Raw genomic sequence first — 17147 nt, 5'->3', positions numbered from 1 at the left:
GTCAATTTAGAATCAAGAGCCATAAGATATGCAGAGGTGCTGCCAACGAGCAAACTAAGCAGGTATAATGGCACCGGGCCAAAGACACTACAATATGAAACGAACGAGGCCGTGTGGTGAAAATAGACCTCCTGCTTTCACGAGGCTCAGAACGAGAAGCATTATATAAATCAGAGGCGGCGAGGTTTGTCGAGAGCTACAACCTGCAAAGTGAGAGAGGAAAGGGAGAGGGACAATTTCAAGTTTCATTTTACAAGAGGAGGCGGAGAAAATCGATGAAGGCTGAATGCTGGCTTATTGCCAACTTGCTAAAGGAAAAATGAGAAGATAACCAACAGCAGCAGTTAGGTTGTTTTCTTTCCCCTCACACCACGCTCGCAGCCCAGGATATTACATCACAGGCACAACAACAATGTCCAGTCGCGCAGCGCCCCAACACACACACACACACACACACACACACATTTATAGCAGGTGGAAGGGCACGTATCACACATCCAACAAATAGCTCTTTTGTTCTTGTTTTAGAGAATCCTCTACAACATCGCAGGTGTCTTTCCAATTATGCTGCAATATCCACCTTTCTTACGGTTCAAGCTATTTCTAAGTAAAAGGAATTGTTGGGCTTTTCCTAAGCCCAACATTTTGCCTTGGCCAATATTCTTGGATGATGTTACTGAAATAATATATCAGTGTAAAGTATACAGTATGTGGTTCCTTATGTTAAATAAATCCTGGTTGGTTTATATTTTTTTTATTATCTTTTATTATTAATTATAGGTCAGTTCTTTATCATTGTTACTTCATGGGTTGCATTATTATATATTTGATTGTTATTTCAACATCATCACATTTAAACAACATCATCATCCCAACTCAAAAGTTTTTAGGTTGTTAATTGTGTAAAATGTACTGTCAAGTTTATTTTTCAACTACAAAATATCCCACACAGTACATACCATTGAAGGGCTTAATGTCAAAAATTAACAAAAACAGAGAATAAATACCGGACGATCTATTCTTATCACTTTTTATCTCACAAATAATTGATATCAGTATAGTCCTTAAAAATCTAGTAAATGTCGGCCTCTACATTTGAAACAGCTTTCTGACATTTTCTGTCTCACAAGAATGTATAAAATGTACATTATGAAATTCGTCCTTGTTTTCCCAAATCCTTTCAGTAACAGAATCCAAATCAATGAGTCACACAGAATGTGTACTCTTTTCATTTGTAAAACGTGTTTTCATAGTTCAGCGAGTCTGACACAGTGTGGCTAACATTAGTCAGCGAGACCACCACCCTGTGCAGCTGCTCATGGCAGTGATGGGCATCAATAACCGACGCCAGGCCTGTGGTTTGTAATTGTGTTGGAGGGGTCAGTGCGGGGTCAACAGGGCATTCCCCCGGCTTGTCTAATGAAGGGAACACAACTCTCCCTCACACCAATGCTCTGCACGGCCATCTCCAATCCCAGGCCCCATTGCCTGTGTCAATCACACCATCAGTAATAGATGGTACAGCCAAACACTGCCAGGAGGCCTACAAGCCATCAAAATATACAGTACTCCGGCCAGTGAAATCATCCGTCAGATAATACACTGTCATGTTTGTTTACTTTGCTATCCCACTGCAGATATTAGTCTTGATAGCACAAAGGTGGCACGACTACAAGCTGACATTACCGACTTAGTGTATCTCTGATTTAAATCTACTCTTATCATCACTTTTAATAATAACAATCTGAATCTTGTGTAATTAAATTGAGAAAAGCTACAAGAAGCAATTAAATCTAATCAGATGTTAAAACCAATCGTTCAGCCCAAAGTTAACCCAAAAGTCAAATGGCTACATGTAATGTGAAAGGTGTCGTTTTGTAGTGATAATTAACTTAAATGGCGCGAGACACACAAATCATATGAATGTTAATGTTGCTCCTTATCTGCTGGATATCTAAATAGGCAACTGCTTACTAACGTATTGGCCAAATCATCTTTATAAAGATGATAATATGTCAACGATGTGTTTATGGCTTGTTTAGCTGCCCCAACCAGCCAAACAGCAGTATCTCTGCCAGAAATGGTCAGGTCATGGTCATACACAGGCAGTGAAAAAGTAATCAAAAGTTAAGAAATGGCATACCACATGTCAATAATAACTAACCGTTTCATTAATAACTAAAAATAAGAATTTTGACATGTTAATGCTATCAGTTCATCAGTTCAAAGAAATATAAAAAATAACTAAAAAGCTGAGAAAAACTGTCATGTAAGAGAGAATAGCGTATTCACTTACTTAAAAAAAAATCTGAATAAAGCGATATGAAGTAGCCTCCCAGTTAGATGATGCATCAGTGATGAGTTCATTTTTTTTAATACTTTAATTACTTATCGAGGGGCGGAGGAAAGTCTGAGATGAGGACCACCACCCACTCAGCTCCAGCTCAGTGATGTATTACAGGTCATCCATCTCCATTGGCTGTGGAGAGCCAGGGGAGGGCCGGATACACCCACGTGTCAGACATACGCCAGGGCCAGACGTGGTTTGTCTTTGAACTCTTAACAGAGCTCATTTTGCTGTGATTGAATTGGCCTTGAAATGCCTTCAGGAGTTTGTGCACATAGGAAATAAAGACAAAAGGCTTATGTCGTTAGAAAGCACTGCCTTATCAAGAGAGATAATGAGAAGATGGGAAACTATGGAAGTGGTATTGTGCTGAGATATTCACAGTAATGAGTTTGTTTGGTGAGGAATTAATTGCGAGACAAGTAAACAAGAAACCTAAAAAAAGTTAAGATTATACCCATGTCCGGATTCAATTTTCTTCTGCCTCCAACTGAAGCACCAATAGATTAGGGTGGGAGTCTAGCTGGAATTAGATTAGCACAAAGTGAATGGCTTTGGCTTCATGGAGAACAAGCTCTGTCCAATCAGTGTCTCTTTTTCCAAATAAGACGCACTAAAACAAACATCAGTCAATTAAGCTTTGGAAAAATGCTTGCGGAGTAAAAACAAACAGATGGGGGTGAACTTGAGGGACGATGGAGGGAGGAGAGAGTGAGGATGTACGAGTGTGGGGAGTGTGGAGAGAGAGTGAAAAAGAATTAGAGAGCATATTTGAGAGAAATATGGCTACACATGTCAGCAAGCAGCCCGAGACGTCAGCATTGTGTAAAAATAACCTGTCCAATTATGAAGAGAGACTGTTCGCCTTTTTATCCGGGATGCTTTACTGTTCACCCCGTCTGATTCCCCCTCTCTCTCCCCTCATATGTACGTCTGCTGTATACATTTAGATGCAGTCATATATTGCCTCTGATAATGTGATTCCAGAAAAATAGATTGGAATTGTTCACTGTCTTTTATAAAGATGGATTGTTCTGTCAATATCCTATGGCTGGCTAGCGTTAGCTCGCCACGCGGCGTATGACTTTCCATTCCCCCAGATGAAGAAAAAAAAAAGAAGAAGAAAAAAAAGGTGTTTAATGCTTCCTTGAGAATGTATGGCTGCTGCTGTTTCCATTATCCATTTAACAGCCTCTAAAAGGAGGATTTATTTCTGTAAATTAGCACCTGTATAACATGATTGTATCATGGATCATAAACTTTAAGTCAATACAGCATGGGGATATCGTGGTTAGTGGGGGAAAAAAAATGCCTAACTGACCCTTTTTCTCTCCTGACTGCTCAGTATCCAGCAGGCAAGGCAGGGGTGGTGGCAGCTGTTCCTGGTAGAACTTTATCTTTCTCTTCCTCCCTCTACAAGGCTCCCCAATGTCCCACAGTAGCCATTTGCTCATCAGCCTATTACTTTCAATAGGCGTCGGAGTAATTGGCTATTTCACACATGTAAGGGTTGAGCTGGCTGAGGGTAAAGGCCAGGCAACCGGGCTGTCAGTGTCCTGCACCACAGTCATCCATCAATTATTATCAGGCACAGGGAAAGCCACTGCGGCCTCATCCGGGGCTCCCTGGTTAATCCATTAACACGTGTGAGCTTTAGCAGTGTGTGTGCTTTTCTGTGTACCGTGTATCTGCTTTTGAGTTTGCTGCTTTAAAAAAAGATGCTTAGCTCAATATTTAAAGCATGTATAAACTATAGCAGCAAAACATGTTTTGTTATGTAACGATATAGCGGAGTGTTGTCAAACACTGTAAGCTCTGTCATAACTTTTGAGGTTGTTTGCACCGTTAGCCCTCTTAGCACCGTTAGCTGCGAGCTGCCGGCTCAGGTGTCGCCATGTTGAGAGCCGTTGAGAGGCAATGGAAATGCTCTCCATCTTGTATTTAGCACCTTTAATAAGATATGTAATATTTAAATCTGTGTAAAGACTTGTAAATAACCCAATGGTGTCCTTCTGTAGATCACTTGTAAATGGCTTAAGACAGAACTCCTTTCAGTTATAATTAATAAATAATTATGCCTGATATTTTCAACTTCACCAGAAAGTAAAATTTGATTTAGTCTTTAGAGTTATAGGGCTGTCCAAGACTAAATAAATTCTCAACTAACTTATGACTTTTTGTCGACAACTCAATTTGTTGATTTCATCACATATCTGTCAACAAAGAATCATGCATAAGCTTTACTAAAACTTGTGTCTACAAGTTTGTACTCCTACAAAAAAAAAAAAAGACTAATGGACTAAAAATCTTGGTTGAATAAGACCACGTTGACCAATTAGTCGACTAATCGACGAGAAGGAACATCACTTAAGAGTTCTGTTGTCCAAGTTTATGCGCAACCTGAAATGAGCTGTAATAACAAGTAGTGACAAACAGTACAGTAGAGATGCATTACAGCCGAGGCAAGATTTTGCAGTGGGGATGGCTTTTCTTGATGTGTGATACAAAAAGGAGAGGATCATTGATCATGGCTCCGTCTTTACCAACCACAACAGCTGTGCTGGTATTGTTGGTATCTTGTTAGTCTGTGGAACGATTTTTGTGACCACAAGAGCGTCTCAACTGTGCAAGATGCATTAAAGAAACTCTACACGTGTTGTTTACATCAAAATGAAGTTCGAGCTCAAAGATGGGTATTTTCAGAGAAAGGGTGCCGGAGTAAGTGTGGTAGTTTGTGGGGAAGAGACCATTGGCCCCCTTTATTTACGCCCCTGGCCCAATTTGGCGACACGACAAGATCTCTAGTGCTCGTATTTACTTTTAACAATCTCCACCAGCATTGAAAAATGGCAGCAGAAAACACAAGCTCCTATAGCTGACCAGTAACACTGTTTCTGTAGCCGACTAAGCCCTAATGTAATATGTAATAACCTTTTTAAGAGCTGCACGTCAGCTATGGCAGCAACGGTGGTACCCCTTCACACATGACTATAAATCCATCTTAAGTCCCAGTAATCAACATCACAGTCACTGACAGGAGGCAGATGATTACACAAGGTGTTTGGATTCCTGGCCGGCAGTACTAGTGCCACTGATACTCTGAATCCGAGATAAAACAAGGAAAACAGTACAACAGATGGGTTCTAATTGTTGTCTCAGCCTTCAGAAGAGGGATAGAAGCTGCTTGGCAGGTTTTCTGTCTGCGCTAAAACACAGCCTGTTCCTGGACACCAATGAATCGGCTGAGAAGAATGTTCTATATCTGGATCCTTATTCACATTCACTGTGATCTTGATTTACATGCAACAGCTTCAGGGAGCATGCAAACGGCTGAAGACCAACCACTGTCTAAACTGCTAAAAACATTCGAATGGAACTTTTATTCATTTATTCAACCATATAATCGGCAGACATGCTGCTTGAGAGAGGAGGAACATTTTTTATACCACGTTTGGGTCTTAATGCTGCGAAGTTACACAATGTCGCATGCATCTTTATATTCATAAAAGGCAATGAGTCACTCTCTTTGCTCCCGCCATATCTCCATCTATCTCAGCAGTAAAAACTGGGGGTGAAGATAAAGGAGACCAGGCTTCTGGTTGGTTGGCTAGTTGGCAGGCTGGGTCCCTGCTGACAGGTTGTGATAGGTGTCATCTATCACCTATGAAAAGGCCTGAGGGCTCACCACACCAATCACACTAGTGCCAGATGTTACAGCCGAAGCGCTGCACACATTCTCCACACACACACACACACACACACACACACACACACACACACACACACACACACACACACACACACACACACACGCACACACACAGGTACGCACACAACCATAAATCACACACAAACAAACAACCTGACACTAAAAGACATGCAGAAATATGCCATTGTTATTCACAATGTATACACCGATGAAAGAGAAAGAGTCATATACTGTGTAATGTGTTTTTCCTTTCACAAAGACATTGAGGACAATTTGAAGTGGACATTGATCAACTCTAACTTCTCGGAACGGAAATATCCTCAAGATTCCTGAGAGTAGAACAAGTCTGCAGAAAACAGGAAAGGGACACTTTTAAATGCTCCAAACCCCACTTGCAGAATAAGAGAGGGGGGGGTAAACAAAACGCAATGACTTCACCATCAAGTTATCAGCACAGACTATAAAGGGAAGCCACCCCCCCCCCGCCCCCACTGTCGCTGACGTACCAGTGAAGACAAAGAGAAGGCCATCTCCCTGCATGAGCAATTACAGCAACAACTTCACATGTCTCTCTCCCCCCCAGGGGCCAGACATTATGAGCCCACCTGTCAAGTACCCACAAGCCTTTCCACGGTTTCACTGGATGCACGCAATGAGCAGTAACTCTCAATTAGTCCGAGGGGGGAAAAAAAAGAGCATTTCGACTCTGGTGTCAAAGCCTAAAAAAAAAACCTCCCAATTAAACAACAAGGGTGAAAACAATAGCAGACATGTTAATCGTACGGTGCATAAGCTGTCATCAGGTGAACAAAGTCTAAACAATTTTAATAAACTGGATGATACACACACACACACACACATCCATGTACACAAATAAGACGGCTTTCATAAGTCCCTTCTCTCACGCTATGCTTGCTAACAACGTCATCCAATTACTGTCTGGAAATAACCATATTAGAATATGTAATAACCCCTCTGAAAAGCATCTCGCCCCTAATATGATTGATCGCTTCTGCTTAGCCACCATACGCTCTGACTGATTCATTCACTTGTTTTAATCTGCAGCATTATTCAAACGCAGCCCTGCGAGTCTGGGTTTGGTTTTTTAGAGAGGCTGAATGCTGGTCGGGGTTCTCCGTGTTATTTCTGCTGGCGTGTTTCTGAGCTGTGTGAAGGGGGGAGTGCTGGAGGAGGGTGAAGGGAGGGTGTAGAGGTAATGGACCTCTTCATGCTGTGCGTTCCAAGCATAGCTGCGAGGTATGAAGGGCGATCCTATGGCTGCTTCTACATCACACTCCGGGATCTGTAGAGAGTAAGGGGCAGCTGTAGGAATGTTAATGTTGATTTATCCAGATGGACTGTGATGGCTGCATTAGACTGGGGCTTGAACTTTTCTATGCCAATGGTTTACAAAATATGAAGCAGTATTTATTGATAAATCTCTCTTTCTCCTTGAGGACGCCGTCGCTCTCAGCCGACTTTACTGTCTTTCAGAGGCTGTAGCAGGTTTTAGAGCTGAAGGAACTGATATCATAAGAAAGCATTGGTGCCAACCATGTCATCACTATCAAACTGGCATCGCCATATTCACAGGGGTTTCTCGATCTCTCGTCTCAAGATATGTGAATGGAAATGGGTTCTCTGGGAACCCACAGGCCTCCTCTTTACAAACGTACCCACTTTAAGCTAATCTCATGCAGTTTGAGGCAATAACGAAGCTGTTTATTACATGCAGTGTATCCTATTCTAAAAAAGGTTTCTGCATACTGGAGTCCCCAAACAGTCTTGGAAGAAGTGTTGGAGCCGAAGTATTCATGTGTGATGATGATAGTCCCCATAGATGCAATTTCATCAGAAGACCTTTTTTTGAAACTTGACGTCACTGAATAAAATGACCTCTTGTGGCCTCGGTCAAAAAATGGTGAAATCTCTCCTCAAATCTGTGTAATAAATGGTATCAACCCATGGCCATTATATACTTTCATCATAATGTTCTAAGCCCTTATCCACTTTAAACATTTTAATAGGGGCCTAAACAAACTGTTTATTACAGATTTATGACTAGACACACACACAGTGCAAAGCTGCATCTCTAATCTTTAGGTTTCCAGCTTTCAGATCTACATAGCACTTCTATGTGGCAGACATTGCAGGCCTGCTAGCTCACCTTAAAGCCCCCCCCCCCCAAAAAAAAGAAAAAGGGTCTTTGGTAAAGAGGTCTGGAGTAGAAAAGAGAGAGAGAAAAGAGCTCATTTGCATTGCAAGTTCCACATCTTAGAGCTCAGCAAACCTCAATGACTGTTGTGGCTGCAGATATCTTGTAGTCTGGTAGTTCAGATTTCAACCAAGTACTGGTTGAAATCTGAATAATTCATCTGCATTTTCAGGAAAAGATGTTAAAATGGCTCTGATTATCTGTCTACTAACGCAAGTTACAGCTCCAACACCGTAGAAGTGTGAGACATATCCCCAGGCTCTGGAAAGACAGGGCTCAATAAATGATGTTGACTCGCCGTTGTGGTGACAAAATAAATTTCAATTACGGCCATGTGAAATTGGATTTCCTTGGAGCATTAGGGGATTGAGAATCGTTGAAAGGTTTCACGCCTCTACTCAGGTCCTTTTCTTCTAGACGACGGCTCGTCTCGGTCACAGGACCTGCAGTTTGTTGCTGCTGAGCTTCAACGCTGGCTTTACAGGCGGTCTTATGAAATCAATAAGTCACTTTGGACAGATGTGTTTTCTCTGGTAACAGCTCACACAGAATTAATACAGATGATTACAGGCTGCAGCCACTCCGGGTCATTTTCCTCTGTGTGGTGACCTTCCATGGTGACTGGGTCGTCTTAACGGCCACTAAGCGTCCGTTCGAGCACATTCCCTTATCAATAATATGTGGAGCTAGATATTATTGATGTAAATAAAATTATGTTTGAATTGTAGATCTGATAAAGAAGAGTTCTAAAGAACAGATTTGCTTTTATTTTTTGATTCTCGAATCGACAGAGAGGTACAAGAAATAGGGTTTGCTGCCATATGTATTAGTTCCAAGGAACCCAACATTTATTGGTGGATTGATCAGTATCTCGACCTACTGAAAAATTGACAACAATCTAAATGATCAACTACCTGTTCAAGTCGTTTCTCAACAATATCTGAGTATCTCAGATGTAAGGATTTTCTCTGATTCCTATCATTTCTTAGTGAACATCTTTAGATTTGGGACTGTTGGCCGGATAAAATGACCAATTTGAAAGGAGTCACCTTGAACTATAGGAACTCTTCACTGTGGATAAGCAAATACACTTTGTTGAGTAGAAGTTTGGCTTCAAGCAGTGTGGACAGAAGCTCTGTAAAACCTCCACCACACTTGTCGTTAGGGCGGTCACTGAAGTGTTAATGCCGGCTAATTGATACACGAAGGACAGAGGGATTTTGTGGGGACTCCATCTGGACCATTTCACCCCAGGGTTAACTTCAACTACACATGACCTTCTTATCTAGCGACGCATGACCCTGGCCTCTGGCTCCTTGGAGCACTGAGCAATGCAAGTGTCTCACAAACCACATTAACTGCTCTCTTTCACTATCTCTCTCTTTTTTTCTTTCAGGTGACATTTCCTTCTGAAGAGTCTTTTTCTTCAGTCTGTTGCACGGTTTCACTGTTGAATGGTTTCCCTGAATGAATCTAAATGTGCCAGGCTTCAGTGAGAGACTCATCTTTACAAATGGGCAATAACGATAAGAAATTCACCCCGGGTCTTGCTAAAACCTGCCGTTATATAGCATCCTGCTCGAGGAAAACCTTTTATGAACCCGGGCATTACTGTCAGTGAAGACACTCTCGGTGCTGTTGTAACATTCATCTATGCTGCCGGTACGCTCTACAGACAAGTGAACACTGACTAGGAAGTGAATCACAGTACAGCCAAGGCTTTCAGTGCTTTGAGTACAATATTCTAGGACACATTCTTTACCATAAAGCAGACACTCTACTTTCCAAATTATTGTCGCATGCAAGTCTTGGAGCAGACAGCTTGCGGACATGTCTCTGCAAGCTCCATAGGATGTCAAGATAAAGGGTCTTGATGAAGAATTCCTCAACTGTGCTGGCATGCCGTGTGTCACGCTTGAGAATTAACAGGTCAGATGGGTTGACGTCAGGGGCGCTGGCACTGAACCACCGGCGCAGAATTTTTTTTTTGTTTAACCACCTTCTAAAAAGCTTTTTTTAGCTGAACTCAAAGTGTCCAACCAGCCATCCAAAGGCTGCAGGACAAAGACAACTTTAAAAGTCTGGTCTGGTAATTGCTGTTGACAACAAGCGAAAAATGCAGCACAGAAAACAGATCATGTACCATTACTGGGTCAAACCGTGTCTGAAACCCCTTCCCCAACACCTTTTCCCAAATATTCCAATAGGCAGGGATGTTTTCAGCAATTTCCGAAACCGACAACCCAACAACCCGCCCACATAATGCAGAGATGAGACAGTAAGCTGAGTTTGAACTTATTTCTCAAGCTCTCTTTTAAATTCTTTAACCAACAACAGTGCCAAAACAGGATAGTGATCAGATTTATTCTTCCTCATTATGATCACATTACCCTACGCCTCAATCCTTTTTCTTAGAAAAGACAAGCAAATAGCACCATTGCTTCCCGTACATTTATTTCAACACATTACTGGAGGCATATTGTTACATTTCATTAACTATTCCTAATCATCAGCTGCAAGATTTGCTGGATATCACTGAGTGTGTAAAACGTCAGCCTGGTTATGAATTCCTGTCAATGACTAGACCTCATTTCCATATTACGCTCAGGCAGCTTTGATTTGAATATCACTCTTCCCAGTTCACCACTCCAGCCTTTAGAAGCAGAATTGGAGGTTGAGGGCTCTCAGTGGGGAGTACTCAAAACATGGAGATGGAGAACTGAGCGTGTCAATCTTTTACATTCAGGAAATTCTGACATTTCACCTGTAAAATTGAGTGCTTTATAAGAAAGGTACCTCCATGAAACCTGTTTTCCCTTTATTTTTGACAACAATATTTAATAACATGAGTTTATTAAAAAAAGATGCACCGTGCAATCATCAAAAGTTAGTATAATTCTTTTGATATTTTGAACGTCACATTTATACATGCGTACATGATAGTTCTACGTCGGCACACAGCGGCAAAGACAGTAAGATCAGAGTCACGCACACATGTATACAAAGTGTCGTCTTCAGCGCTGATGACAAAGAAATAAAGTTTGCAATTTGTCAAAACTGGAAGACAAAAACAAGATGTGGAGGAACAATCTTAAAAACTTTTGGAAACAACTAACTTAATCAGAAACTTGTTATATTACAATTAATATCCGTGCTTGCTGTTCAGGGTAATCTTCAGAGTAAAACTCAATGACTTTCCTTATGATGGTGGCTGTGGTGTAGTGGAGAGCAAGGTAGTTCTCCAATCAGAGGGTCGGTGGTTCGATACCCGGCTTCGGCAGTCGATGTGTCCTTGGGAAAGACACTTAACCCCAAGTTGCTCCCGAAGGCTTGCCATCGGTGTGGACTGGATGTTGCATGAATGTTAGTTAGAGTCTGATGGTGGCACCTTGCATGGTAGCCTGTCATCAGTGTGTGAATGGGTGAATGATATGTAATATACTACTGACTGTAAGTCGCTTTGGATAAAAGCGTCTGCTAAATGACTGTAATGTAATGATGTGTTCAAGCTCTAATCAGTAAAAATGAGCATTGAGTGAAGGTAAATTACAACACTAACATGATGTGTCAAATATTGTAAATGTTGAGTGGTCGAATAAATCGTTTCAGAAGGAGATTTTTTCACAACAATAACACATAGTTAGCGCTAAGCAGCTTATAATACATCATAAAAAACTACAAAAAAAATTTGTCACTAGAAGCTGTCATTCATAGTTCTCAGAAAAAAAAAATGGCAGGTCAAACTTTTAATCGGAATCAAACCAGTCTAACATATCACTCATTTATGTTGCTGAACCCAAGACTGGAAAAAGATGTCCGATACCAACAATGATGCCACATCCAGTTCTGTTCTATAAGGTCCAGCATTGAGGTAAATGATCTCTTCACTGTATCATTGAGCTTTAATTGCCTGTGAGTCACTGTCTGCAGGGTTTAAGGGTGTGAATATTCAGATTTGTGAACATAACTGGCCTGACATTCTGTAATTCAGTGTGTGTGTGTGTGTGTGTGTGTGTGTGTGTGTGTGTGTGTGTGTGTGTGTGTGTGTGTGTGTGTGTGTGTGTGTGTGTGTGTGTGTGTGTGTGTGTGTGTGTGTGTGTGTGTGTGTGTGTGTGTGTGTGTGTGTCTGCACACAGTGTCAGGGTTACTGCCCATGTATAATGCATACCTCAGCCCTCACAGCTGGCTCTGATAACACCCTCCAATGGCTTCATCTATCAGAGGTTGGGTAATGGCAGCTTTAGCCGGCAATGATAGTCAGTCTCTATTATCATTCACACTTTCTTCCCCTCAGATGAGACATGAGAGGTGAAAAGGGCTCCAAACAGACAGGGTGGAGAAAAAGAAAAAGGAAGGACAGGTTTACGTGGCATTACCTCCCTTAACCTTTAAAGTCTGCCTTTGAAAGTTGTGAACGGTTTTAATTGAAACTTAACAGGAATGAAAACAGGAAACGCCTTTAAAATGTTTAGTGTTTAAATCCTCTCCAACTTAATTTTATCCATTCATTTGGCATAAAAGACACAAGATGGAGCTCATTACCATATAACGGTTCTTCTTTTATGTGGCTTGGTTAATTAGAACACATTATCATAGAATTATAAATCTGATATTTGAGGACTTAATTCATGCAAAAAGAAAGCTACTCACAATAACATTGGAGGACAGCATGTGCCTTTTTTTTTTTTTTTTTCTTCTGACAAATCACCTCGAAACTAAGCATATTTAAGAAAAGATTAGATCTTTGAATTGTTTGAATTTATGCACGAGATTCTGCTGTAGTGGCTCAAGAGATATCTGGTCGATGAAAAGCTGAATATATTTCATAAGTCCCATTTTCAGTGCAGGACAAGAAATACTTGTAACAAAGTATTTTCACAGGAAGGTAGAGTTCTTATACTTCAGTAAAGGATCTGAATACTTCCTTCAACACTGACTTATATGCATGTTTAGATACCACAAGAGTTAAGTGGTAACATAATGTGTTGTGATTTGGTTTAACTGACCCTTTTAAGGTGAAGAAGTGAAACGTTCAGAGGGCATCAAACTAGAGAAATGACCTTCTCTACATAGGCAGACTATAATATTATTCCCAGGCTTGTTCTGGATGATTGGGAGTCTCTCCAGCCACGAGGGAAATTTAAAAAGTGTCTGCTCAGAGATCGAAGTCACTGCCTGGTCTCGACAGACTGATAACAAAAATAATACAGCCTCATCAGGTGTTTGTTTCTTTTACTATGTCTTCTCTGAATCCCATCAAACCAGCACTTTCCATGAATAATGATCAGACTTTAATTCCCAAAGAAGTAATACGAATCCCAACAAACTCATCCAGAGTGATAACTGCTGTCATCATGTGTCTCATCCCAGTTAACCACTAGCTAAGTATATATACACACACAGAAAACCTGCAGGAAAATAAATGAGCAACAACCACAGAGTGACTCTGGACCTCTGTTGAACTTCTCCCTCAACTTCGGCTGTGTTAGCTACGACATTAGCAGCGCACTCATTTCTTTGAGAACCATCACAATGCAAAGGGACCTCGAAATCATGTGAAGGGAGAGGATAAAAGGATCTTCACCATGATAACAATCCCAGAGTCAGATATATTTAGATATCTATAATTATAAACCACTGTGCAGTGCTTCAGCATCAGATAAGCCTTACATCTATTGCTCAAACTGGCCCTCTGGATGGTACTTCATTTTCTCACAGTTATCTGAACCTCTCTTCACTTTAAATAAATAGACAGCCTGGCTCTCTCCAAAGGCATATTTCTGAACTTTGGTCAGAGCCAGGTTAGCAGTCATTATGCTAAGCTAAGCTAAATGCAGGGGTTGAATTTTGGTTTGTTTTGTGTAGGTGGCTCTGTGGTTCTTGATAGGGGGGGTCCCGCTGGGTCCTCCCTTGGGATTCTTTTTGAAAAACAAGCTGTATTTTGATGCACTCAAGCACTTTATTTGGATTCAAAGTACATGTCTTAATCATTGAAATATTGAAATATGTGCCACAAAAACTGTTGTTTACTTTCCAGATTAATTTTGATCATTAAGATGTTGAAAATAAAAGTGGTTGTTAAATAGAAACACACACTTTAGGGACCTGCATTTACTCTGATAGTCCTTTATGTTACGGAGACTATTCACACATTCAAATACCTTACATTTCTAGTAGAGCTTCACAGCATGTAAAATTATATCCAGGGCTAAACTCAAAACAATCAGCCCGGCAAATTGACCTGACGATGCCCGAAAGCAGACATATAAGAGGGTAGGCCTACGGGCCCAAATTAACCGCTGCCTTAAGGCCTTTCTGGCTTTACCTCAATGCTTACAGCACAGACATGAGTGCCATCTCATCCACGTCACAGCAAGAAAGTAAATACAAACATTTCCTAAAATGTTTTATGGTTTGGAGAAATCCCATTTGTTATTTCAGAGAAACTGGTAGCTAGCATGGCCTTTATATTGTGGAAAGAGTTCCCCTTCCACTACTAGTATGTACGCAGATGTTACCAATGTGGTAATTGTGTTTATGTACATACACAGTATCTGCATCACTTGGGCATCCATCAGAGCCTCTGAAAAGCCCAATGTGTCATTACAATGTCCGGTTGAGTAAAACCAGTAACACAAATCAAAGCTAGGACGCTGAGTGACGCCCTCTATCTGCTCCCCCCCCCCCCCCCCAGAATGCATTGATAAAGGGCATGGGCGGCATAAATTTAGTGCTAAATGGCCGACTGTCATGTAGAAGGTGAAGGATCACATCACGTTGCAGGCATGAGCAGATGCCTGTGAAGGTCTAATGACGGTGACCGGTTCACCTCTGTATGCCTGTGTATGTGTGTCTATATGCACATGCATGATGCTCAGACAGGCAGCCCACACATACGCCAACACAAACTACACCCCAGACTGTGAAAGAACGCCCACTGTAGAAAACCTTTAGCATACATACGAGTCATCTTATCCATTGATTTCACAGACATCAAAATTAGCAGCTCTGATGTAGAATAGAGGAGAACAAAGGGAAAAAGTACAGCGGACGAGATTGGAGATGAAAATCCAACCAAATGTGAAAGGCTGGTGATGTAAGCCAGATGTGATGATGTAATGCGTCCATAGATCCATCTGAGTTAATTCAATGGAACTAAGCTCACCATCAAGGTAACAGCAAGGTAACACACACACACACACACACACACACACACACACACACACACACACACACACACACACACACACACACACACACACACACACACACACACACACACACACACACACACACACAAAGCCTATTTAATTATTAGCACGGGCAAGGCAAGGTGGCGCGGGGGAAAACGTGTGAATGTGTGTGGGTGGTGGGCAGACTGGGGGGGGCGGGCATTTGTTTGCCCTAATTTGTGTAATGCACAGTGACAACAGAGACGGACTGAGAGCATTAATACACCATCCATCATCAAGCTAACTGTTGACTGGTTCAGTCCGCAGATGGATCCGACCTGCTTCCTAATGTGAACCAGACCTGGTGCCTCCGAGCACTCGGTGCATCAGCTGTCTCTGACTCAAATTAAAGACTAAAACAGCTGTTTTATTGTCCATTTGGCTGTTATGTCCTTGTTTGTTATGCTATAGATTGATGGTCTAGACCAAATAGATTTGCCCACCACGCTTAAAGTGTTCTATATTTAGACTCTACAAGTCTAAGAGAAAATGTAGAGGAAAGTGCTGCCTGATTGGACAGTCCTTTGACAGTAGTAAAACTTCTAGAGTTTTAAAGATAGGAACAAAAACATTTGGTTCATCACCATAACCCACAGTTTGATTAATTATTATAGTGGTTAAATTAATAAAATAAAGCCTCTCAAATGTGAATAATTGATGCTTTTCTCTGTTTTGAATCATTTTAAACTGAATATTTCTGGGATTTGTATAGCTGGTTGGACAAAAGAAAGGGATTTGAAAATGTCCCCTTTAACTCTCTTTAAGCGCTTCTCACTTTGTCTTTGTTGTTCTATAGACCTACTATCCATCTGTTATTTAAAAAAATAAATGATCAGATTAATGGATAATTAAAATACCCATTAGTTGCAGCACTCATACATTTTATTTTTATTCCAGAAGAATCCAGTTTTACTGGCTTCAAAGCTTATAACCAGCAAAGGACTGGACAAATACATTTTCAACCTCTGGTACATTCTAAAGTTTTAAGAAAGTTTCTAAATGAAAGAAAAACCCTTTATCCACTTTACCCAGCTCTAGTGCTCTTTGTTGTAAAAGCTGTGAAAATATCTTCAATCCAATAAATCACTAAGCAGACAAAGCCGGCAGACGAGGCTACGATGTTCTGCAAATCATAGCTTGAGGCTTTATGAGATCATCCGATTCAACTTTGTACATAAACAGGGGCAGCTTCAGCAAAACAAACTGTTTAACCTTGCTGTGAATAGATTTGCATCCATTACAGTCAGACACAGTATTGTGTGAGGAGGACAAAGAAAAAGACTACTTTCTATTTTTTCACATCAGTATCTTGGAGGATAAGCAAATTCATTAACGGCTTCTGCCTGCACAGGAGACAGGATTAACAATCCCTTTATGCGGAAATGTAATTGAAAATATGGCCCGTCTCATTTTTCACACAAATGTGATTGGATATGCTCCTGTTGTGTTGGGGTTAGCTGCAGTTAAGCCATAATTCGATTTGGAATCTACCACAGACATAGAACGTTACAGTCACCTGGTTAAGATAATGTCAAGCGATATCATTAGGATAAATTGGTGAACGATTCCACTATGGGAAAAATGATTTCTTTTTTTTTTTTTTTTATAATGAAAAGACGAATAAGATGGCTTTTTAAATATTCT

Source organism: Anoplopoma fimbria, chromosome 19, assembly GCF_027596085.1.
Source record: "Anoplopoma fimbria isolate UVic2021 breed Golden Eagle Sablefish chromosome 19, Afim_UVic_2022, whole genome shotgun sequence".
NCBI classification, from domain to species: Eukaryota; Metazoa; Chordata; class Actinopteri; order Perciformes; family Anoplopomatidae; genus Anoplopoma; species Anoplopoma fimbria.
The sequence above is the reverse complement of the archived record's forward strand: the minus strand, read 5'-3'. Positions refer to the sequence as shown.